General features: G+C 32.9%; 1 protein-coding gene across 2 annotated transcripts in view; it reads right to left on the bottom strand.

Moving 5' to 3' along the window:
* LOC134691232 (zinc finger protein 91-like) overlaps positions 1-4,724 on the bottom strand; it is a 31,314-nt gene extending 26,590 nt beyond the window's left edge. The window contains exon 1 of one of the 2 annotated variants that reach the window (XM_063551601.1): positions 4,440-4,724. The gene's annotated coding sequence lies outside the window, so the exon portion shown is untranslated. Of the gene's footprint in view, positions 1-3,670; positions 3,996-4,439 lie in introns of those variants that run through there. The other variant, XM_063551602.1, reaches the window with a different exon arrangement.
* Between the last annotated feature and the right edge of the window lie 21,054 nt (positions 4,725-25,778).

Genomic DNA, 25,778 nt, shown 5'->3' with positions numbered 1-25,778 from the left:
CTATCCACCATGAATTCAAACTAAAGACTTGGTGATTTTGTGGTCATGTGGGAGGTTGTTGGATCTATCCATCATCAAGTCAAACCAAAGACTTGGTTATTTTGTGGAAGTGTGGGAGGTTGAGGGATCTATCCATCATCAAGTCAAACCAAGGGCTTTGTGATTGTGTGGTCATGTGGGACGTTGAGGGATCTATCCACCATCAAGTCAAACCAAAGGCTTTGTGGTTGTGTGGTCATGTGGGAGGTTGAGGGATCTATCCACCATCAAGTAAAACCAAAGACTTGGTGATTTTGTGGTTGTGTGGGAGGTTGGGAATCTATCCACCATAAAAGTCAGACTAAAGACTTGGTGGTTTTATGGTAGTGCTGGGGTTGTGGGATCTAACCACAATCAAGTCAAACTAAAGAAATTGTAGTTTTGTGATCGTATGGGATGTTGAGGAATCTACCCACCATGAAGTAAAACTAAAGACTTGGTGGTTTTGTGGTAGTGTGGGAGGATGAGGGATCAATCCATCATGAACTCAAACTAAAGACTTGGTGGTTTTATGGTTGTGTGGGAGGTTGGGAATCTATCCACCATAAAACTCAAACTAAAGACAAGGTGGTTTTGTGGTAGTGTTGGAGGTTGGGGATCTAGCCACAATAAAAGTCAAACTAAAGAAATGGTGGTTTTGTGGTAGTGTGGGAGGTCTGGCATCTGTCCTCCATGAAGTCAAACTTAAGACTTGGTGGTTTTATGGTTGTGTAGGAGGTTTGGGATCTATCCACCATAAAAGTCAAACTAAAGACATGGTGGTTTTGTGGTAGTGTGGGAGGTTGGGGGTCTATCCACCAAGTCAAACTTAGACTTGGTGGTTTTATGGTTGTGTGGGAGGTTGGGGATCTATCCACCATAAAAGTCAAACTAAAGACATGGTGGTTTTGTGGTAGTGTGGGAGGTTGGGGATCTATCCATCATGAAGGTCAAACTAAAGACATGGTGGTTTTGTGGTAGTGTGGGAGGTTTGGGATTTATCCACCATAAAAGTCAAACTAAAGACATGGTGGTTTTGTGGTAGTGTGGGAGGTTGGGGATCTATCCATCATGAAGGTCAAACTAAAGACATGGTGGTTTTGTGGTAGTGTGGGAGGTTTGGGATTTATCCACCATAAAAGTCAAACTAAAGACATGGTGGTTTTGTGGTAGTGTGGGAGGTTGGGGATCTATCCATCATGAAGGTCAAACTAAAGACATGGTGGTTTTGTGGTAGTGTGGGAGGTTTGGGATTTATCCACCATAAAAGTCAAACTAAAGACATGGTGGTTTTGTGGTTGTGTGGGAGGTTGGGGATCTATCCACCAGGTCAAACTTAGACTTGGTGGTTTTATGGTTGTGTGGGAGGTTGGGGATCTATCCACCAAGTCAAACTTAGACTTGGTGGTTTTATGGTTGTGTGGGAGGTTGGGGATCTATCCACCATAAAAGTCAAACTAAAGACATGGTGGTTTTATGGTAGTGTGGGAGGTTGGGGATCTATCCACCATAAAAGTCAAGAGGTTTGGGATCTATCCGCCATAAAAGTCAAGAGGTTGGGGATCTATCCATCATAAAAGTCAAACTAAAGACATGGTTTTGTGGTAGTGTGGGAGGTTGTTGGTTCTATCCACCATAAAAGTCAAGAGGTTTGGGATCTATCCACCATAAAAGTCAAGAGATTGGGGATCTATCCACCATAAAAGTCAAACTAAAGACATGGTGGTTTTGTGTTAGTGTGGGAGATTGGGGATCTATCCACCATAAAAGTCAAACTAAAGACATGGTGGTTTTGTGGTAGTGTGGGAGGTTGGGGATCTATCCACCATAAAAGTCAAACTAAAGACATGGTGGTTTTGTGGTAGTGTGGGGATCTATCCACCATAAGTCAAGAGTTGGGGATCTATCCACCATAAAAGTCAAGAGATTGGGGATCTATCCACCATAAAAGTCAAACTAAAGACATGGTGGTTTTGTGGTATTGTGGGAGGTTGGGGATCTGTCCTCCATGAAGTCAAACTTAAGACTTGGTGGTTTTATGGTTGTGTAGGAGGTTTGGGATCTATCCACCATAAAAGTCAAACTAAAGACATGGTGGTTTTGTGGAGGTCTGGGAGGTTGGGGATCTATCCACCATAAAGTCAAACTAAAGACATATTGGTTTTGTGGTAGTGTGGGAGGTTGGGGATCTATCCACCATCAAGTCAAACTAAAGACATATTGGTTTTGTGGGATCTATCCACTATAAAGTCAAACTAAAGACATGGTGATTTTGTGGTATTGTGGAGGTTATTGGATCTAACCACAATCAAGTCAAACTAAAGACTTGGTGGTTGTGTGGTAACACTGGTTGTGTTGGAGGTTGGGGGATCTATCCACCATGAAGTCTAACTAAAGAATTGGAGGTTTTGTGGTAGTGTGGGAGGTTGGGGATCTATCCACCATCAAGTCAAACTAAAGACATATTGGTTTTGTGGGATCTATCCACTATAAAGTCAAACTAAAGACATATTGGTTTTGTGGGATCTATCCACTATAAAGTCAAACTAAAGACATGGTGATTTTGTGGTATTGTGGAGGTTATTGGATCTAACCACAATCAAGTCAAACTAAAGACTTGGTGGTTGTGTGGTTGTGTTGGAGGTTGTGAGATCTATCCACCATGAAGTCTAACTAAAGAATTGGAGGTTTTGTGGTAGTGTGGGAGGTTGTGGGATCTCTCCTTCATCAAGTCAAACTAAAAGATGCAATATTTGTATTTCTGATTCTTTTGCTTAGAACTATACATATTTTGGGAGTAAGAGTTTGCCAAATGGCAAAATAAAATGTCTGGGTATGATGCCTGTAATTGTTAACTGTTGTAATATGACATAGCTCTTTAAAAATGTTTCTCAGCCTAATTGTGAAGTACACATATGATTATCTCATAATAATAGGTTTACATTTTTGGTAGGTTGGGTACAATGTTTTTACAAAATGTCTGGACTTAAATTAACCATATGGCTTTCAGTTAACAATATATATGGTTAATCAGATGGTATTGTTAAAAACCTTATTTTGATTTCAAGTTGTCTTTTTTTCTTTTCTTTAATCAACAATTATCATGAGTATGTCTTCAATAATGTAAAAACTAATGCTATATTGTATAAATATATTATGTTGTTTATCATTCAGCGACAAATATTACAAATAGAAAGTTTAAGATGATAGCATAGATAATAAGAAAATTATTGTGATGTGAAATGCTCAAAAATTTTCAAATACTCTCCTTAATAACTAACTGATTGAAAAACATATCCTTCAAGTTAATAACATGTTCAAAGTAAATCTTCAAACAAACATTCAAATGATATCTGCTAAGTTGACATATGAAAAAATAAATTGGGACAGGGAATAGATAATTTTACATGTTCCATTTTAGCATTTGTTTAGATATTAACCTCAGTATATTTTAAAATTTAAAGCAAATTTAAACACTCCATTAGTTTTCAAATTCACATTTTTTTTTTAAATATTATAATCATGCTAAATGTTTACATGTAGTTTTGAAGTTTTTAAAGTACATTATTTTCTATTTTCTCACATTGTACACACACCATGATAACCTTGATCCTGATTTTTTTATTTAGTTTTTACATACATAAATACTTACCACTTTAATGCTGTACAATGTCAAATTCCTCAAACACCATCATTACAAGTTTGAGATTTCAATACACAACATTACACACTGTATTAGGAACACTCTTTTACCCACTTGTTATCGATAACCTAGTTAATTTTACATGGAGGTGATTTCTCACTTGGCTTATTTTTTCTGACAGTATTCGCCATTAGATAATAATACGTAAAGCGAATATTTATCATTTAATGTATTAAGGTTAAAGATCAACCAATGAAACGAATGCTTGCGCATATTTTTTTTAGCAGATCAACTTCTGCATACTTCGTCAGTAATGTGAATCGTGCTATTTCTATAATTGACATGTAAGCGCCTGAGGAATGAATATATCTGTTATATTACGAGAGTGAAGTTTTCAATGGTAGCATGACCTAATTTCACCTTTCAGGGCGCTGAATACACTACCTGAACAATTATTAGACTCAGGTGTATAGTTAATCATACTATTACGCAATAAACAATTAAATAGCAATAAATGCTGTAATAAAATGTAACTTTTATTACTTCTTGCATCGTAATCATCAACGTGACGTAACTTCAGTAACTTTTTTTACACATTGTTGTTTACAACAAACACATTGTGTATTGAGTGAAATAAAGATTACCACATGGTGTTTATCGGCTGTAAGATAATATCACCTGGCCCCGCACACCTTTTGATTAAAGATATATAAAAAAATATTATTTGTAAAAATATTTAAGTGAAATGACAACATAAATAACCGACAAGTTAACTTACCTTGGACGGCGAATATTCGCCTGGTGTTGATGCATATATTTTTGATATTTGTTAATGGCGGCTACGGTCCTTTCACACCTTGAGTAACACTAACCCAAATACCATCCGCTCCTATTTTTAGATTCAATAGCCATAATGTTAGGTAATTATTAAAAAGTATTAAATTATTTTCGAAATTAAAATTAACAAACAATATGGCGAAATATATTCGGATTTACTTAATCCAACTGCATTCGATAAGTAAAAATTAGCATAATATTATGAAGAATATATTCGTCTGCAGCCGTTGAACTTGAGGACAACGAACTGGTCAATAATCGCTAGTTCATCACAACATGCCAATGGCCGCAAACCTGCGTATTATTCAAAGTAGAATAAAAAATGTTTACATATTATTGATTCTGATAATGAACAATGTCCACAGACCTTTGCGTTTTCTGTCCGATTGATTTTTTTCTTTTTTTACGAAATACCTTTAGATAAAAACATCAATTAAATGAATCAATTACAATTAATCACCTTCATGGGTTTTAATCTTCGATCCAATTTCTCAAAGGCATTTTAATGTAAAAAAAATAATGGGATGAACAGTTTCCGTAGTTTAGCATTCTGATTATAAATACAAATGTAACGTTGATTAAAACACCTATATTGTTGATAAAGAGAGAAAATATAACATATTTAAGCAACGAGTTAAACGGACGAATGCAGATATTGTCATATAGACAGAAATTTTCTATTGCGCTGCATTTTTTTTTTAATTCATTAATTCCCCACAGGTTTTTATTTTTTGCAATGAAATATGTTGTTTCAGGTAAGAAGAGTCTGTGCTATGTTTGCATTTCTTTCATGACTATCAGCCATAGAACTTTGAAAAGGATCTAGATAATTACAGGACACCGTACGTCCTTCAATGACGAACAAACCCGATACGATAGTCAAATACAAAAGGCATCTGCATATACTTTTTTTTTTAAATCAAAAGGAGCAACTGACTTTTGGTTGAAATCAATAATACGGGAAACAATTAATTCAAATGGCAACCAACAACAGCCACTACAGGCGGCTTGATATAGACACACATAACCGTTGAAGACGGATTAATACTGTGATACCATCTTGATGCTGGTTAGTTGTTTTTTTTTGTCGTTTGGTTGCTGTTTTATTGAAGGATACATTTGTTATTATTCATATCAAAAACTGTTTAAACACCGAGTTTGTGAGTTCGAATGGTCAATCCCACACTTGGCAGGTGTGCTCGACTCCAATCTTTTTTGACTAAGATTGTCCATTTTTCTACCGAAGGTTACAGGTTTCTCTCCTGACACTCGGGCTTCCTCAACCAATAAAAGTATGACCGTCACAAAATAGACAAAAGTGCTCAAAGCGGCGTTATACACCAACCTATCCATCGATAAATCAACAAACCAACAAATCAACCAATCTTGTTTTATCTTTATTTTTAAACTTTCTTTATTTGAAAAGCACTTTACGCCCATATGGACCAATGGCTTAAAACATTATACATAATATACAGTTTACATAAAACAATGAAAATAAACAATGGACACACTTTGAACTATAATTTTTTTTTTTTTTTTTAAATCAATATATATATATATATATATAAGAGATTCAAATTATATCAAGGACTCCCTGCCCTCAGTCTTAGTGACTTTTTTAAAAAGGAGCCTAATTTGCAAGTGTCCTGTTTTGTTTCAGGATTGAGAATATGTTTTAATTTATCTATATCATTTAAGTTATTATATTTATTTTCATTTAAAAATTCTTTTCTTAATTGTTCATTTATTTTACATTTAAAAAAGAAATGAAACTCATCATCTAGTACATCACAATGTGTACATAGTCTTAAATCTCTGGGAATTTTCCTGTATCTTCCAGTTTCTATTAATAAGCAGTGGTCACTTATTCGAAATTTAGAAATTAGTTGTCTATATTCAAAGTTTTGAGAAAGTAGGTATGGTTCAAAGTTATAGCTTTTCTTTATTTTTTTAAAAAGTTGGAGTTTGCTATTCTCTTGTAAATTTAATATTTTATCATTATATACATTTTCATAGGAGTTTTCTAGATTTTGTTTGTATATTAGCCTATTATTTTTATCCTTATTTTGGTTAACAATTTCTAAATCATTTTGACTTCTGACATGATTTACATAGGAGTACCAAGAATAAATACCTGCATTATGTAAAGTTTTTGCCAAATTTAGTGTCTCTTTTAGTAAGGGACTAGTTTCTTCCCTTAATAGTCTATCATGAAAAAGAAGAGTTTGTCTTTTTATAAAGCAATCAATAGGGTAGCTGCCTAATTCAGATCGAGCAGCTATATTGCAAGAGCATTTTTTTACTCCTAAAGTTAACTTATTAAATTTATTTAGTACTTTATCAGGTGGACTTTTGTCAATGAAATTTAGAGTATCTACTTTTTTGTTATTTTTATCTCCTTTAATTGAAGCTTTATAAAAGGATGAGTATGCATCCATATACCATATTTCACTGTTATAAGTTAATATTGGTCTGACGAGAGAGTTAAATAAATGGTTTGACAAATTTACAGGAGTCTGATGAATCGAATTACAATATGTTTTTATAGAATACATTACTTTCATAGATTTTTTGGCTAATTCTTGTGCTGAATGAATAAGATTTCCATTCTGACTAATAATATTACCAAGAAATTTAAACTTTTCCATTTGCTCTAATTTATCACCATTATAATTAAAAGAATGGTTAAGATTTTTCCTATTGTTACTTGTGCTTAAAATCATAGTTTTAGTTTTTTTACAATTTACAGTTAACTGCCATTTATCACAGTATTGAGACAAATGGTTTAAACTTGACTGAAGACCCTCTTTAGTTTCAGACATTATCAAAATATCATCAGCAAATAGGAGGCTTCCAATATTTGTCTGTTCTATTTTCAAGGGATCACAGTCATCCTGTTTAAAAATTTGAGGTAGATCATTTATGAAAATATTGAATAGGGTGGGACTTAAAGAATCCCCTTGTCTTACCCCTCTAGTTACTTCAAACCAGTTAGTGAGTTTATTATTAATCTTTATTGAAGATTTAGTGGTTGAATACATATTTTTTATTACTTGATACATTTTACTGCCGATACCCTGGGACAAAATTTTATATAATAAAGCTGTTCTCCAAATGGAGTCAAATGCTTTACGTAAGTCAACAAAACAAATATATAATGGTTTCTTTTTTAAATTTAAATATTTATTAATCAAAGTTTTAAATACAAATAGACTATCTGTAGTTCTTAATTTAGGAAGAAATCCAAATTGTTCCTGGCTAAATTTGTTTTCCATATATTTAATTATTCTGTTATTTAAAATTGAGCTAAATATTTTGGCAATACCATTTATAAGAGATATACCTCTGTAGTTATTTGGGTCTTTGGAATCTCCCGACTTAAATATTGGCACTAATAGAGAATATTGCCATGTTTCAGGGGAACATCCTGAATCAAGAACAAGGTTATATAATTTTGTGTAGCATTTAATAGTTACTGGACTACAATATTTAATCACCTCATTTACAATGGAGTCTGGTCCAGGGGATTTTTTCATTTTAAGGGATTTTATAACTTTATTTACTTCTGATATAGTTATTGGGCTATCAGTTATTTCATTAAATCTATTTTCACTCTCTTTGTTTTTCAAAAAAAGGTTTATCTCATCTTCTGCTTTGTCGCAAGGTTTGTTCCAAAGACCTTGCTTTTGAAAATGGTTTGTTAGGTTATCTGATTTCATATTAATTTCTGTGGTATTCATATTATTTCTTAGAGATTTAAGTAGTTTCCAAAATTGTTGAGGGTCTTTAGTTTGAAGATTTGATAGTTTTTCAATCATTTGTTGTTGATTTTTTTCTTTTTACTTGCTTTTTTTAAATATTTTGCAGTTTCAAAAAATTGCTGTTTTAAATTTCTATCAAATGGTTTATGTTTTAGTTTTTTACCTAAATTATTGATTTTACTTTTTAAATCTTTTAATTCATTGTCTGACCAAGGGTTCTTTTTTATTTTACTTTTCTTTTGCTTTATTGGAACTTTTATTATACATGTTTTAGAGGCTACATTATCTAGAATTTCTGTTAATGATTTTGAAGCTTCATTTATGCCTTTTTCATTTCTTACACATACGGAATGTGGCGGGGTTAAACATTATTGTTAGAACCGCATCAACTCTCCTCATAACCAAGGACAGTAGTGTCACAATACAACATTACAATAACAAGTCAGTTGACCAGGACAGTAGTGTCACAATACAACATTACAATAACAAGTCAGTTGACCAGAACAGTAGTGTCACAATACAACATTACAATAACAAGTCAGTTGACCAGAACAGTAGTGTCACAATACAACATTACAATAACAAGTCAGTTGACCAGGACAGTAGTGTCACAATACAACATTACAATAACAAGTCAGTTGACCAGCACAGTAGTGTCACAATACAACATTACAATAACAAGTCAGTTGACCAGAACAGTAGTGTCACAATACAACATTACAATAACAAGTCAGTTGACCAGGACAGTAGTATATATTACCGAGAACGCCGGTATAGTCTGATTGAAAGCAAAATAGATAGTTTTAGTTTTGATTTTTTTTCTTTTTTTTAAACGTGGATAATATACTTTATTGCACTTTTTTTTAATTTTATACATTTTAGAGCAGTTTTCCGCGGCAATGTTTCTATACAAGAAAAACCTTGGATACTCCCAGATGTGCTTCATTACAAGAGTACATATACGTTATGTATGTTTTATGATTCAATCACTACCATTGTCTGGTGAACTTACTTATTTATCATGTTTGTCTTATTTTCCTGTTTTTTGTCCACATTCTATTGATAATTTACGACAGTGTTTATTACGAAGTACTGATCGTATAGCAAATCATTAAAATTGTAAAGACATCCTGTATATAAATCTTTCCTTTACAATTATTATATAGTCTTACCAAATTGAAGTGCGCAGCAAAGTTTTGTTCGTCAAAATAGCTAAACAATTCAGGGAATATAAATTTTAATATCGTTTGCTTTATATGAAAATTTTACATAAGAAATCAGTTTTTCATAAATTCAAATCTTAATTGTCATCAGAACTGGAGGGTTATAATGAAGATACTGGAGTTCTAAAGTCTAGGTTTGATCGAGGGGTAAGCTTGACAAGGCTAATAAAAAGAAATTTCTAATCCCACTTTTTTAAGTTTCTAATAGACAATCATGACAGAGAGCATCTTTGCCAGCCAAAGGTGACGATCGATTCCCATGCATCCTTTTTGGGATTCGAGAGTCACTGATGAGTCTTTTGTAGACCGTCGGAAACGCGCGTCTGGCGTATACACACAATTTTGTCCTGGTATGTATGATGAGTCTATTTCCACGTCAATGGTTACAATCGAGTTATTCACAGAGAGCATATGCGAGTACCATTCTTTCGACCCTTTGTATCTTCTTTTAAACTTCAGGTCAAGTATCCCAGCTTAAATTTGTCAATGAAGAATTCATTGTTTGGGACTACACTTCAAAAGTAACATTTTTATATACAAAAAAAACCGAGAAGAAAGGATATATTCATTTCCTTAGTGAAAAATCAAAAGTCAATACCCTTTGTTTTTCTCGTTTTTGTGGTTTGTATTTTATTTTCCGTTAATGATCAATTAATTGTATTTATTTTACGTCCAGAGTATCATGACGAGAACAAATTAGTAATTTCGGCAAGGAAGAATGACAGAAATAAAAGGAAGGATCGTTTAATCCACTGAAAAAATGATCTTCTAGTTTCACCCTGCCTTACCACAGACTCCTCGATTCAATGAATAGAAAGCGCATGACACTCTCCCACGATATGATATCGAATTATGAGTCCGACCTACATTTCTTGTTAGAATTTAAAGAAATTCATAACTAACGGGTTTATCTAAAACGCAATTTTTCAGTCGAGTTCGATTATATGCACCGATCGATTATTTTTATAAATTAAAGTTACACAAATTAAATCAACTCATATTCATTTATTTTATAATCAAAGGAAATTCAAAGAAACAAGAATGTGTCCTCAGTACACGAATGCCCCACGCGCACTATCATTTTCTATGTTCAGTGGACCGTGAAATTAGGATAAAAACTCTAATTTGGCATTAAAATTAGAAAGATCATATCATAGGGAACATGTGTACTAAGTTTGAAGTTGATTGGACTTCAACTTCATCAAAAACTACCTTGACCAAAAACTTTAACCTGAAGCGGGACAGACGGACGAACGAACAGACGAACGAACGGACGGACGGACGGACGAACGAACGAACGAACGGACGAACGAACGGACGAACGAACGGACGGACGAACGGACGCACAGACCAGAAAACATAATGCCCCTCTTCTATCGTAGGTGGGGCATAAAAAAAGCCGAGCATATACACATGGAGGTGCTAAGGGCGGGTCCATTTTTATCATTATTATTTTGGTGTATAATTTTCCTCAGCTAAATTTTTTTTCGATATTTGAACTTATTTTAAATTGCTTTATTTGTTCTTGCTCTTTTAAAGAACGCAATCTAGAAAACAACAAAAACAATAGTCAAGAAAAAAAGGGGGCATACATTTGTAGAGGGAAACTAGCTCGGTGAATGAAAGATAACTCCAATTATAATATAATATAATATCAACTTCAAAAACTTTTGTACAGGGGTCTTGGGCAATATACTTTCAACTACACAAACTTTTGTATAGGAAACTTGGTTAATATACTTTTAGCTACACACACTTTTATAGAAGTTTTGGTTAATATACTATCAACTAAATATGTTTTAATATGGGGTCTTGATTAATATACTATCAACTACACAAAATTTGTTTAGAGGTCTTGGTCTATATAATGTCTACTACAAAAACAATGTATAGGGGTCTTGGTTAAAAAAACTATCAACTACAACAACTTTTGTATAGGGGTCTTGTTTGATTTAATACAACTATAAAGGCTTTTGTACAGTGGTCTAGGGCTCTATACTAGCAACTACAAAGTTTTTTGATAGGAGTCTTGATTAATATGATTTCAACTAGAAAAACTTATGCATAGGCGTCTTAGTTAATATACTATCGACTACAAAAAGTTTTGTATATAAGGCTTGATCAATATACTATTGACTACACAAACTTTTGTATAAGATACTTGGTAAATATCAGAGGCGGAATCAGGGACTACCAGGGGCCGCCCCCTGCCCCCTTTCTGAAAAAATGGTTGATTATATAGAAAATCAATGAAGCATGACCGGGCGGCTCCATCTTAGGCAGTCCGTGGGCACCACTTATAAAAATGTCTGGATCCGGTACTGAATATACTATCAACTACACAAACTGCTTTGTTGATGTCTTTGTCAATTTTACAATCAGCTACTCAACACATTTTTTGTAGGGGTATTTTATAGTATGTTCTTTTAATTCTTTTAGTCAGTTTTGATGTATGTTGACATAATTTGACCTGATGAATCACAACTATCGTCCCATTTTACCTGTTTTGGTGATTTTTTTTTTATTCACCAAGAGTATCACCAGCCCAGTTTTCAGCACTTCTGTGTGGACCCGATCACTGATATGATCATAATTATAAATTGACTGTTTACCAAATTTTGAAATACTAAGGCTTTTGTACCTCAGGAAAAGATTACCTTCGCTGTATATGGCAAAACTTTTAGGAATTTTGGGTCCTCAGTGCTCTGCAACTACGTACTTTATTTGGCTCTTTTACATTTTTTGATTCAAGCGTCAATGATATTAAGTCTTTTGTACACGAAACGCGCGTCTGGTGTAAATATTAAATTTCAATCCTGGTATCTATGATGAGTTTATTGGTTAATATACTATCAATATACAGTGTACTCTCTATGCACGACTGACAAGTGTTCCTTGCATACCACATCGAGCGTCATTGATGAGTCGTTTGTACACGAAACACGCGTCTGGCGTAAATATAAAATTTCAATCCTGGTATCTATGATGAGTTTATTCGTAATATTTTAAGTATTTATGCATTCACTTTATAGTTTAGTTTATAGTGGAAGATGAAACAGCTTTTCATCAAATAAGATAATAATGATGAGAGTCTCCCCAATATGTTCGTGATATATGTGTATAAAAACACAAAGAGTTGTAATAATGTGCGTTATTTTTTTTATACCTAAGCTGCATTTGGCAAAACTTTTAGGAATTTTGGGCTCTTCATCTTCGTATCTTATTTGGCCTTTTAACATTTTTTTTATTCGAGCGTCACTGATGAGTCTTTTGTAGGAGAAACGCGCGTCTAGCGCAAATTATTTTTTTAGTCTTTTCTACCTCAGGAATAGATTACCTTAGCTGCATTTGGCAAAACTGTTAGGAATTTTGGGTCCTCAATGCTCTTCAACTTCGAACTTAATTTGGATTTTTTACATTTTTTATTCGAGCGTCACTTATGAGTCTTTTGTAGACGAAACGTGCGTCTGGCGTAAATATTATATTTCAATCCAGGTATCTAGATAAGTTGTAGTTATAAACATGAAAGATAATGCAGCACCAAAAGTACAAAGAGAAATAACTCGAATTGACTTGAATTTAGTTTTTACATGACTAGTCTCCCTTCCAACATGCAGTACTCCTTTATATCCGAACCTGTTTATACATTTTACAATGTAAATAAATAGATTAAAACATCTATATTGAAAGTTGGAAATCTAGAATCAAATATCAAAAACCAAATTACAATACAGATGAACGGAGACTGTCACCCAGTTTACATATCTGATAATCAAGAACAACAAACACATATAATCATAGAACACAATAAACTAAAGTGTTGTTAGGTGCGCAGGTCTGCTGCACACGGGTCAAAAATCGCATTGTACAATGATTTAGTTGGCTATGATCAAAATAAAAAAAAAGAACGTGAAACAGTTCCATGATACAAATCGACCTTCTCTTCTTCTTCCATTAATTTACATTCAGCGACGACAACAGATGGACTTTCTTTCGATAAATAAATTGCAGATGGATATAATAATTGCTGGGGCTTTTGTATTCTTGAGAATTGATAGTAAAAATCTCTTGTTGTTAATGCTACACCCTCGGTATTAGTATTGTGCTAGTGGCATTGCAACCAGAAGATGTGGTATGCGGTTGAGCAGGATGATCTTTATTTCCTTACTCCGTTCTTGTAATTCGACCCATTACAGGGCTTCTAGCATCTGGGTAACACTACCGATGGTTTCATAGTCACAAGTTACAAAACGTGCTGCTCGCCTCTGTGTCTTTTCTATGATATTTCCCCCGAGATATTGGACCCCAAATGATACACGCGTACTTCATAGTTGGTCTTACTATAGTGTGGGATAGCATTGTGCCTAGATCGTATTTAGACAGGATATTCTCAGACTTCTTAAAAAATTGATGTTGGTCGCTTTCATTTTTACACTGCCTTTGTGCTAGTTCCGTGATAAGTTGTAGCTGATATTTGAGCCTAGATATTTTGCGTTCTGTACTACTTCTTTTGTCATATTGTGTAGTTCTTGATAATGGATTTACTCTTTTATGTTACCAGTATCACCTCACGTATGTCGGGATTGAATTTATTGAACCATGTGTCTTCCCAATCTGTAGATTGTCTCTCTACAGTAAGATGGTATCACCCTCTTTACGTATTTTTATCGTTTAAGTAGGCAATCCTCTGTGAAAAATCTAGATTAAGTTTAACTAGTTCTTGATAGCTATTTTTGTATATTAGATTCTGACTTCTTTTTGTCTAGAACAACCTACTGTGTTCGGTCCTGAAGGAAAGTAGTTTTTCATTAATTTAAAAGTGTCTTCCCTCGTATACAATAGAAGCTGCATTTGTTTAATAAACAATAATGTGACACTTTGTCGAACGCCTCAAAAAGTCTAGCAATACTCAATTCTTTTGATCCCAGTCCATCTGCTAGATGATCTTGTTTATTAATAGCATGCTGACTTTCAAATGATCTTTCGCAGAAACCGTGTTGATAATCAAACAGGATGGGTTTTTTTTCTAAAGATAAGTGATGATGCCACTATGCAGTATATGGTCCATGATCTTGCTACAAATCGATTGATTCTCAAAATAACATTATTGTAATTAATTAATATGTTCATCATGCACCCTTTGATTGTAATAAAGGTATCTTTATAGGGGAGAAAAGAATCTGCACGAAGAGGGATAACTCTATTTTATAATTGAAATTTGTATCTCTCATCCATGCATATCTAATATAAGACCTAAACTTAATAGCGTTTAAGGTTCATGTGGATCGTTTGGCTGAAATGGCTGCATTTTCACCTAAATATTTACTTTGAATACATACTTACCTGTGCATGTGGGAAAGTTTTACTACATAGCATGCCACAGATAAAAAAAATCAAAATCATTTTATCTTTTAGAATATTTAGTTTTTGTCTGGATTTAACTGTTCACATTTTTTTTCAGATTATCTAGAGTGCCTCTATCGCCCAGTTCATTGTTATTATTACCTATGGAGAAGTTCTCAAACCTCTTTCCAAACTATGTTTATATTGCACTTCTGCATGTGCACTGTAAAATTCAGTTCAGTGTTTTATTTTCTAAAAACATAAAAAGTATTTAAATGATATCTATCTAGAGTGTGCTATACCTTAAAGTTTTTCCAGATAATCTGGTTTGTCTGTTCTCAGATGGAAAAATGCCGCTATTTTAGCCAAATACTTCAATATTAACCATTGAATAAGATGCTTGTAGCTTTTAAACAAATATATACCAAAAATTTGCAAAAGCAAATTTACAGATCTAACATTGTTGGGTTGATGTTTAGACGAGTTGTATATACATTATGTACACAGCCATGTATCACCATCATTAATGGCGATCCGATGGATACATCTGTTGTAGGGTTGTCACTGACTCAGACGTTTATATGAATATATATATATATATATATGAATATATATACAACTCGTCTAAACATCAACCCAACAATGTTAGATCTGTAAATTTGCTTTCGCAAATTTTTGGTTCTTCCCTCGCCGGGATTCGAACCCATGCTACTGTGATATCGTGACACCAAATCGCCTGCACTGCAGCCGTCCCGCTAGACCACACGACCACCTGGGCTCTCAAAAAAAGAGCTTTCGCTGGCCGTATGTTACCTTTCCATGTCAGTTTTAATCTAGCGGCGTACTACAGTACATGATATATAAGGCATGAAGATGTTATTGTTACAGATCAGCTAAATTATCTATAGTAAAGGATCCTACAAATTAATGAAATATACAGTCACAGAAAATAATTATATTTATAAGTACGTCTGAGTCAGTGACAACTCTACAACAGATGTATCCATTGGATCGCCATCAATGATGGTGATACATGGCTGTGTACATAATGTATATACAACTCGTCTAAACATCAACCCAACAATGTTAGATCTGTAAATTTGCTTTCGCAAATTTTTGGTTCTTCCCTCGCCGGGATTCGAACCCATGCTACTGTGATATCGTGACACCAAATCGCCTGCACTGCAGCCGTCCCGCTAGACCACACGACCACCTGGGCTCTCAAAAAAAGAGCTTTCGCTGGCCGTATGTTACCTTTCCATGTCAGTTTTAATCTAGCGGCGTACTACAGTACATGATATATAAGGCATGAAGATGTTATTGTTACAGATCAGCTAAATTATCTATAGTAAAGGATCCTACAAATTAATGTAATATACAGTCACAGAAAATAATTATATTTATAAGTACGTCTGAGTCAGTGACAACTCTACAACAGATGTATCCATTGGATCGCCATCAATGATGGTGATACATGGCTGTGTACATAATGTATATACAACTCGTCTAAACATCAACCCAACAATGTTAGATCTGTAAATTTGCTTTCGCAAATTTTTGGTTCTTCCCTCGCCGGGATTCGAACCCATGCTACTGTGATATCGTGACACCAAATCGCCTGCACTGCAGCCGTCCCGCTAGACCACACGACCACCTGGGCTCTCAAAAAAGAGCTTTCGCTGGCCGTATGTTACCTTTCCATGTCAGTTTTAATCTAGCGGCGTACTACAGTACATGATATATAAGGCATGAAGATGTTATTGTTACAGTTCAGCTAAATTATCTATAGTAAAGGATCCTTCAAATTAATGTTATATACAGTCACAGAAAATAATTATATTTATAAGTACGTCTGAGTCAGTGACAACTCTACAACAGATGTATCCATTGGATCGCCATCAATGATGGTGATACATGGCTGTGTACATAATGTATATACAACTCGTCTAAACATCAACCCAACAATGTTAGATCTGTAAATTTGCTTTCGCAAATTTTTGGTTCTTCCCTCGCCGGGATTCGAACCCATGCTACTGTGATATCGTGACACCAAATCGCCTGCACTGCAGCCGTCCCGCTAGACCACACGACCACCTGGGCTCTCAAAAAAAGAAGATGAATATATTTATATATATATGAAGGACGCCTCCGGGTGCGGGAATTTCTCGCTACATTGAAGACCTGTTGGTGACCTTCTGCTGTTGTTTTTTTCTTTGGTCGGGTTGTTGTCTCTTTGACACATTCCCCATTTCCATTCTCAATTTTATACAAGTGTTGTGAATTGTCAGTTAAAAAGATATTTGCCATACTGAACACTAGATAGTACAAAAATTAAACGATCTAAAGTGAACATATGATCATGAGGGAACAATATATTCTCAACTACAAATACAACTCCAATTATATTTTTTTTATAAAAAAAAACCAATTACACCGTGAACTTTAAATAAAGGATTTTTAGAGTAAGACTATACAAATGCTTGATTAGATAATTTGAAAAATCGACAAGCCAGTGTTTGAAAATTGAATCTTTTGAAATCGTTTATTCACAACTACTCCACATTCTGACCAATGTAATCTTAATATGTTGTACACTTTGCTATTGTTGAAGCCTTAATGCTAATCTCTAGACGTCTCTTGGTTGTTTAAGTAGTTTGTTCTTTTTGTACACTCGTATGAAATATTCAAACGGCGATACTGTGTACAATTTTTAATGATCAGCTCTGATTTTTATCTTTACCATTATATAATAACTAAGAATTCAAGGTTTCAACTCCGTATTTGTGTCCCTATTGGTCATATGCTCCTGGTGTTTAAACGTCTTAACACGTTTTTATACATCCATGTCTTTCGTCGTTTAGATTTAGCACTCCTGACGATGGTAAATCCAGAATAAGTATTCTATTTCAGAACACAGTTGACAACATAACTTATTAGTAATCAATAACTTAATTTCATGATAAGTTTATGTATACGCCTTGTTAACATCCATACACTTTTATTCATTTCAAGACGTTCGGTAAAAGTAAGTTAATGTGCCTGTGTAATGTATGATGGTTAGAAAATATATTTCTTCTAATATATAAAATAAAGGCTATCTCGGATTTGATACTTTTTATCAGAAATAATATCAAGACAAATACTTTTAGTAGTTTATTTGACAAGATAAATATTTTAATTCCTCAGACACAAAGTTTTACAACAGGTCATACATGATATTGAAATGTATATGAAATATGAAATACAACATAATGATGTGTAAAAGAGGAACGAAAGATACTAGAGGGACAGTCAAACTCATTAATAAAAAAAAATAAACTGACAACGCCATGGCTAAAAATAAAAAAGACAAACAGACAAACAATAGTACACATGGCACAACTTAGAAAACTAAAGAATAGGTAACACGAACCCCATCAAAACTAGGGGTGATCTCAGGTGCTCCGGAAGGGTAAGCAGATCCTGCTCCACATGTGGCACCCGTCGTGTTGCTTATGTTATAACAAATCCGGTAAATAGTATAATTCGGTAGGTGTAAACGCTGCGATAGTTTGTTCGGTTGTATAAATAAAAAAACACGTGCTTTTCGTTAATAAATAAATGCCAATTGACATAAAAACATGCCATTACAGCAATGTTAAGTGACGTCAGACAAACAGACAAACAATAGTACACATGACACAACTTAGAAAACTAAAGAATAAGTAACACGAACCCCACCAAAACTAGGGGTGATCTCAGGTGCTCAGGAATGGTAAGCAGATCCTGCTCCACATGTGGCACCCGTCGTGTTGCTCATGTTATCACAAATCCGGTAAATAGTATAATTCGGTAGGTGTAAACGCTGCGATAGTTGTTCGGTTGTATAAATAAAAAACACATGTTTTTTCGCTAATAAATGAATGCAAATTGACTTCAAAACATGCCATTACAGCAGTGATAGTGACGTCATAATGTAATATTTTAAATCATGAAAAGATGTGATACTCGGAAATAAACCCCTGAAAATGTTGTGAAATTAAATGACCAATTTAAGAAGAAAAAAAGAAATACTAGTATTGACTTTTTATTTTTTAAATACAGACTTTTTTTTTAGCAAGAACATGTTATTTCACATTCTGAATAAACACAAATCGTATCGTTTTTTTTTTTTGGGGGGGGGGGGGGGGGGTAATTATTTTATTTTCCATGAAACATGTGAAATTACATACTACAGTATTCGATATACATTATAGAAAATAAAGTAATACTTGTAAGATCAATTAATTCTTAGGATATAATCAGATATAAATATAAATATTACAAATGATTTTGTTAACAACTCGTATCGTTAAGACAAATTACAAATTGAATAATAGAAGTACGGTTTTCTTTTTTGACATCAGCTCAAACATCAGCTCGCACTAGACAGCTTACTTATATTCTTGCTAATAAGGAAAACAGTTCCTAAACTAGAATAGCCTTTAAATATACATTACATTTGATACATATCTTACAAGGTATACTTGATGTTAAACATTTGCATGTCATAATACGCAAAAATTACTGTGCTGGGATTTTTTTATTCCCAAGATTGTTGTTTTTATCCAAATAATTGGGGTCATTTACATTTACATTCAAAACAAAATTTATTATCCTGATATTATTACCATGACACACAGATAATAAAAGACCATTTTTGTAAAACTTATAACGTGACAAAGCAATTATATGACTTTAAATATGTATCTATTTTATTAAAATACTTTAGAGTATTGAAAATTCGTTGAGAACTTTCGAAGGTCTTATATTTGTAAACTTTTAAATAAGTATTAATTTTAAGAGATTTTATCAGAAGTGGGTCATGTTACTATTTGAACAACGATTTTAACTGTACTTATGTCTAATATTATTGTGTATAGGTATGATAAAGAAGTGAAAAATTACCCATGGTTCACATACCATTAATCTGTCAATACTTTGTACGTGGAAGGACATTAATAATCATATCGGAATATTTCAAATTATATCTGCGTAGCAGTTCGCGTTTGAAAATAAAAAAAATCATTAAAGTTCAGTTTTTTTACCAAACAATATATTGTAATGTTATCAATTTAAAAACAAAATAGTTAATTGACCTTATATATAAAATGCAGCTCATCAATCTTATCTGTAAATTTATTTTTCTTTAGAACTTGACAGATGTTTATGCAATTTCATAATTTTGGTATTGAAAGGACTTCGTATTAAACATAATACTTGTAGGAGTATCTTTTTCAAATAACGTTTGCTCCCCGTAATTCTTTTATACCAATCCAATTGAATTAATAAGTTGATCCTTTTCTTACTATTCTGTTATTGCAATAAAAACACTGGCACTGTATGGAAAACTCAAAATGGAAAAGCCTCCAATATATTTCCTATAATCTCCAACTTTTGTTCACTTGGTCATTTTAATTTTTTGGATATGAGCGTCACTGATGAGTCTTTTGTAGACGAAACGCGTGTCTGACGAAAATAATAATCCTGGTATCTATGATGAGTTTAATTATTTATTAGTATGTATAGTTTCAGTATGTTGTTTATTGATATTTTCTGTGCAAAAAAGAGACCAGTAAAAAAAGCAAGCAAAATTACAAAATTAGTCTGACTAAATATTTGACTGACTATATTTTTACTGCAATATTGGATTAGTTCACCTTTAGCAAAAAATTCACTGATAGTTTGCTCTTACCTCAATTAACAAGAATAGTAATACTTTCAATAAAACAACTACGAATATTGAATGATTTAAAATGTGTGAATCTTTTTTTTGTGGTAAAAATCCCTATTTCAAAGATGTAAAGTGATGTGTTCAGATTTCTCCAACATTATATATTTCATTTTCGATTTTATTTTCTTATCATGTGCAAATTTCTTTTTGGATGTCGTTTTACCTGGGTCCTTTCATAATATTTTCGTATTTTTTCCTAGTTGATTTCAAGCAATATATGTCAACAAATATTTTCTGACAATAATGTTAACGAATGCAAGGACATCTCTGGAAATGTGGGTCTCAAAACAAACTCAAATGACCCGAAAAGCTTAAAATCTACATATACAGTATCATAAAAAAAACATAAAACAATTGTGACATTTTGTATCAGCCTATCTGCACTGTACAGACCATTTTTCAATCAAAGGCTGTATTTGTTTTATAACGTCATTATTTAATTTATTTGTTTTTGTATTTGCTTGTTGAAGCAAGCTACAGAACTTTGTCTACACATATTGACAAAACAAATCTGATATGGCAAATACTCAAATATAGTTCACGTTTAAGCAAAAAAACAATAGTATAATTCGATATTTGTAATTTTAGCCATTTGTAAAAACAGATAGCTTTACGTAAGATATAAAGGAATACTTTTTTTTAACATATATAATAATACAGTGTTATTAAAAAAAAACAGGCGTTTTTTTTCATCAAATGCTTCCACTTAAACGGTTGTGGCGTGACATTTAATTGTAATATGCCTTTTAAAAGGTGTTTAACGTCATACGAAACCTCAAATAAAGAAAATTGATTCATATGTATTTTTATAACTAAAGGGATAGTTTTCATTATAAAACTGATTTACATATACTATTTTTGAAGAAAAATTCTTTAATTGTCCACATTTAAAACAAGTTTCATTTTTTTAAATTGCTTGCTTCCAGGAAGCAATTCGCCGAAATATATTCCGTATGAAAAGTAACCTTAGCGTAACCCATCGTAAAAATCCGGTGATCGCAATACGCATGAATCTGTCATATAAATACACTATTATCTGATTGTACATGTTATACACGTGCTAAATATCCATGCGTCTTTAATGATTGTTTACTATAACTTGAGTATAAGGTGACAATCGGTTAACAACGGCTTCATAACACGGCAATTAATTAGCAGCAATATTTTCTCATCATAACAGACAGAGAGAGAATATAAATGACGATAATACGATATGTTTGCGTAAAAGTGATAAATTCGTGCACAGAAGACTTATTTTATGATATATACATGTATTGGTTCAAGAATTGAATACACATTAGTTTTCACCAGTCACTCGTTTCAAAGCAAAGAACCTTTATTTAATTTTGTTTTAATCGAGTATAAATACTATAAGATGTGATTTACTTGGAATGTAAACGTATATTTAGTTTTAAAAAATGAATATTTTGGGATGCTTTTGAATTTATATCTTTAACAATAGAATTGAAATAAAATATTTCAGAATGATCAAAATTGGAATGAAAACAGAACATTTAGACAAAAACAACAGCTTTGTTCCATCCAGAGCCGTTAATATTAGTGATAACAATAATTTAATATCACAATCATTGCATTTAAATCTACGTAGTATTTGCTCATATTTTTTTAAACACAAAAATATAACGCAGACCAAAACAAGACAGCGTGTATCAAATAAGAGGCAATAAATTATGATTTTTTTAATTTTGGCCGTTCGAAGTAGAAAATATTTGAGTACTATGAATCTAATGTATGAGATCTATGTAATAATTGCAAAATAACGTAAACTCTACGTACAGTCGTTTTATGAGACCACGTCCCCTCTCTTTTATTCTGAAGAGCGGAATAACAAAATGTATATAAATGAACGTACAATAATAACTTCAATGTTATCAATGTTACTGCAACAAACCCGAATTTCGACAATATATATCTCTCAGTAAAGCTTGAAGCTAAGCTTTTCAAAATTATTACAAGTGTCTAAGAGCTGATCATGATACTACCAAAAGGAACAAATGTAAATGCAAACCTGTACGTGATGGAGATACATTCCTTTATTTTGTACTGATTTTGTATGACATCAAATTTCAATAAAACAATACTTTCCAAGTTTAAAAATCACATTTTCCGTTTAGGAAATCATGACTTCCTACATTTTAATATCGGTAAAAGTAATTCAGAATTATGTCATACAGTTCGTCGTAAAAGGAAAAATCACAAAAGTACTGAACTGCGAGGAAAATTCAAAACAGAAGTCCCTAAACAAATGGCAAAATCAAATGATAAAACACGTACATCAAACGAATGGACAACAACAATGTTTGACTCCGTCACATTATGTATGCGCACGTCGTAAGTTTTGGCGCATTGGTAGGGGTCATGAAACGCCAAATTTTAGAAAATATGAATTTGTTTTATACATTTGAATGGCTAAGTTTTACTATAAAACAAGTGTAAGTGGACTTTCTTGTTATAGAAAATCCCTTTATATTTTCAATATTTTCATAAAACTGTTATTGATTTATTGTCTTCGTGTACACTTCACTTATTCTCTGATATGAGAATGTAGAAAGCCGTGATTTCATAAACGGAAAATGTGCTTTTTAAATTTGCTTCTAGTTACTATGAATATTCTTTGTTCCGTCATTGCATAATTTCTGTTTAAATATAAATAATGGTTGTGATTTTTCTAAACCTTTGAACCCTGAATAAACCGCAAAAATCAAACTGAAAGTGATTGTATTCCGATGGCTGGCTATGAAATAGAACAACTTAACATCTCTTGTACAGTGACTTTTGTATTTGATGCAATTATGCATTGATGTAACCCGAAATATACTATACATATTTTGTAGCATTACATTTGTGTACATTGTTTTCAATGTTTAAATTATATTTTGGTAAATAATCGGCTTGAAATCTAATAACCGGTACGTGGATACGAATGGTTTTTAATACTGTCCAAAATATGTGCCAGTAGTTAAAAGGGTCAAGGAAAATAGTACATTTAACATGTTTAAATGCTGTCAAAATATATTTAAAAAATTCCGTTACGAAATGTGTCTAAATTAAATGAATAGCACTATTGGTCGATTAAATAAATCAATTTATTATAAAGTCTTGTGTCCAATGTCAGCAGCATGACCACCTCCACTTTATTCCTTCATAGATAAACAAAATTTAAAAAAGTTTTGAAATAAAAAATAGGATTTCCCCGAAAGAAGCGAGAACAGCTCAGCATCGATTTTATTTACCAACCTTTCAAATAACACATTCAGATTATCTCTTTGTAAAAGTATTTCTGATCATAGCACCTAATTTAAAAAAGAATTTACAATTTTGTTTTAGTTCTTCAATACACTGTGCAATGAAAACCTCTCTTGCCGAAAGAGAAGAAGAATTAAGGCATAAGTATTTTACCGATTTTCAAGTCTCATAAATCGTTTCCAGAAGATACAAATTGAGGTATTACAGACAAAATGAGGGGATCGCATGAACTCAAAAAGGATCTAGACCGCGTGCGTAGACAATGTAAGCGTTTATTGCTATACATGCATTACCTACCACCCAAGAAGACACCGTTATTATGCATGTACTAGGGCATCTTAATTCCTTCTGCAATATCAATTTACGAAGTATTCATTCCAAAAGATTGATATATGTAGAACAAAATCATTATCAAAACTAGAAGCATTACAAAACGTGTAATGATGGTAAATGTCAAAAGAGAATTTTATGGATATGCTAGAGAGTTCAGAATTGAAGACATTGAACGATTAACAAATTCATCGAAGAGAACGAAGACTTTTGAGTGATAATGTTAGATTCCCCTATAACTCTGATAGATAAGTTTATGAGTTTAAAGCAAACCTTAGTAGGTGCCATTGCCATAATAAAAACAAACAATTAGAATATCTTATCGATAACAACTCTACTGATACGCTACTATTTATAAACTCAAGAACGGAAAGCTGACATTACGTTTGTAAGAAGCCGTTTTTAGTGATCCATCAGCTTTAAATTCAATTAATGTAGCATAACATCTTGTTTCTGTTTTTTCCTTAATTTAAAGTTCGCAGACACATATGAAATATAAGTTCGCATTCAAAATAGATGTTTTAGTAAAGCGATATCATTTATGTATTTAAGTGCAAAAATAGGCTTTGCCTTCAGCTTTTTTTTCTTGTCTTTAAGGACGATTTGAAAAAATAACACTTTATATAAAAGAACTTATTCTGTTAACATGGCATAATTACGTTGTAAACAACGGGTTATTTCCGTGCGACGTGTTTTGCTTTTTTCATTTCACGTGCAGCCGTGAAAAAGGTTCTTATCCCAGACATAGATAACCTTAGCCGTGTTTGGCACAACTTTTTTTGGAATTTTGGATCCTCAATGATCTTCAACTTTGTTCTTGTTTGGCTTTCTAAATATTTTGATATGAGCGTCACTGATGAGTCTGATGTAGACGAAACGCGCGTCTGGCGTACTTAATTATAATCCTGGTACCTTTGATAACTATTCGTTATTTATTGTGTTTCATGAAATCAGTAAAAAGATCAACGTGCAAGAAATTTTGATTGTTCGTTCATCCGGAAATGGCAATTTTATTTTATTTCGCGTTCTTCCGTGCAGATAACCCCCATTTACGTCCTCATTAAGAGAGTATACCCAAGTGGAGCCTTTGTCGAGTTCGTTAATACGGATAAAAGAACAATGAAATTAAAATCCTTTTAGACGCATGCATATTATCAAAAGTATTAAGAAAATCAACCAACCTTTCGTAAAAATTGTAAGCCGTGGAAAGATTAAAATTTAAATGTGATATAAGCTGCTTTAGACGTCTATATTTTAAATAATGAATCGGTTTATTTTGCTTGTTTAAAGTTTTTAAATTACCGGGTCTTGGCACAACCACAGGTGTCATAAATGACCGTACTTAAACCAACATTCCACGGTTTCGCGATAACTGTTTATTCCTTTGAATTTGGTCTGAAAAGGTTAAACAAATGCATACATGGCAATTTTAGATGATTATTTAGATGATTTAGAACATTGTAGAATAAGTTAGATTTATATCTTTATTAACTGTTTATATGGCCGAACTGTCTATGGCTTGGCACAGTGCTAACGAAGTTGCAACAGTTTCACAGACACAATGGGTTAAAGCTTAGATCTAAAATTTAACGAATAACATA

Source organism: Mytilus trossulus, chromosome 11 (assembly GCF_036588685.1).
Source record: "Mytilus trossulus isolate FHL-02 chromosome 11, PNRI_Mtr1.1.1.hap1, whole genome shotgun sequence".
Taxonomy (NCBI): domain Eukaryota; kingdom Metazoa; phylum Mollusca; class Bivalvia; order Mytilida; family Mytilidae; genus Mytilus; species Mytilus trossulus.
Note: the sequence above shows the minus strand (reverse complement) of the source record. Positions and strands in the feature narration are given on the sequence as shown.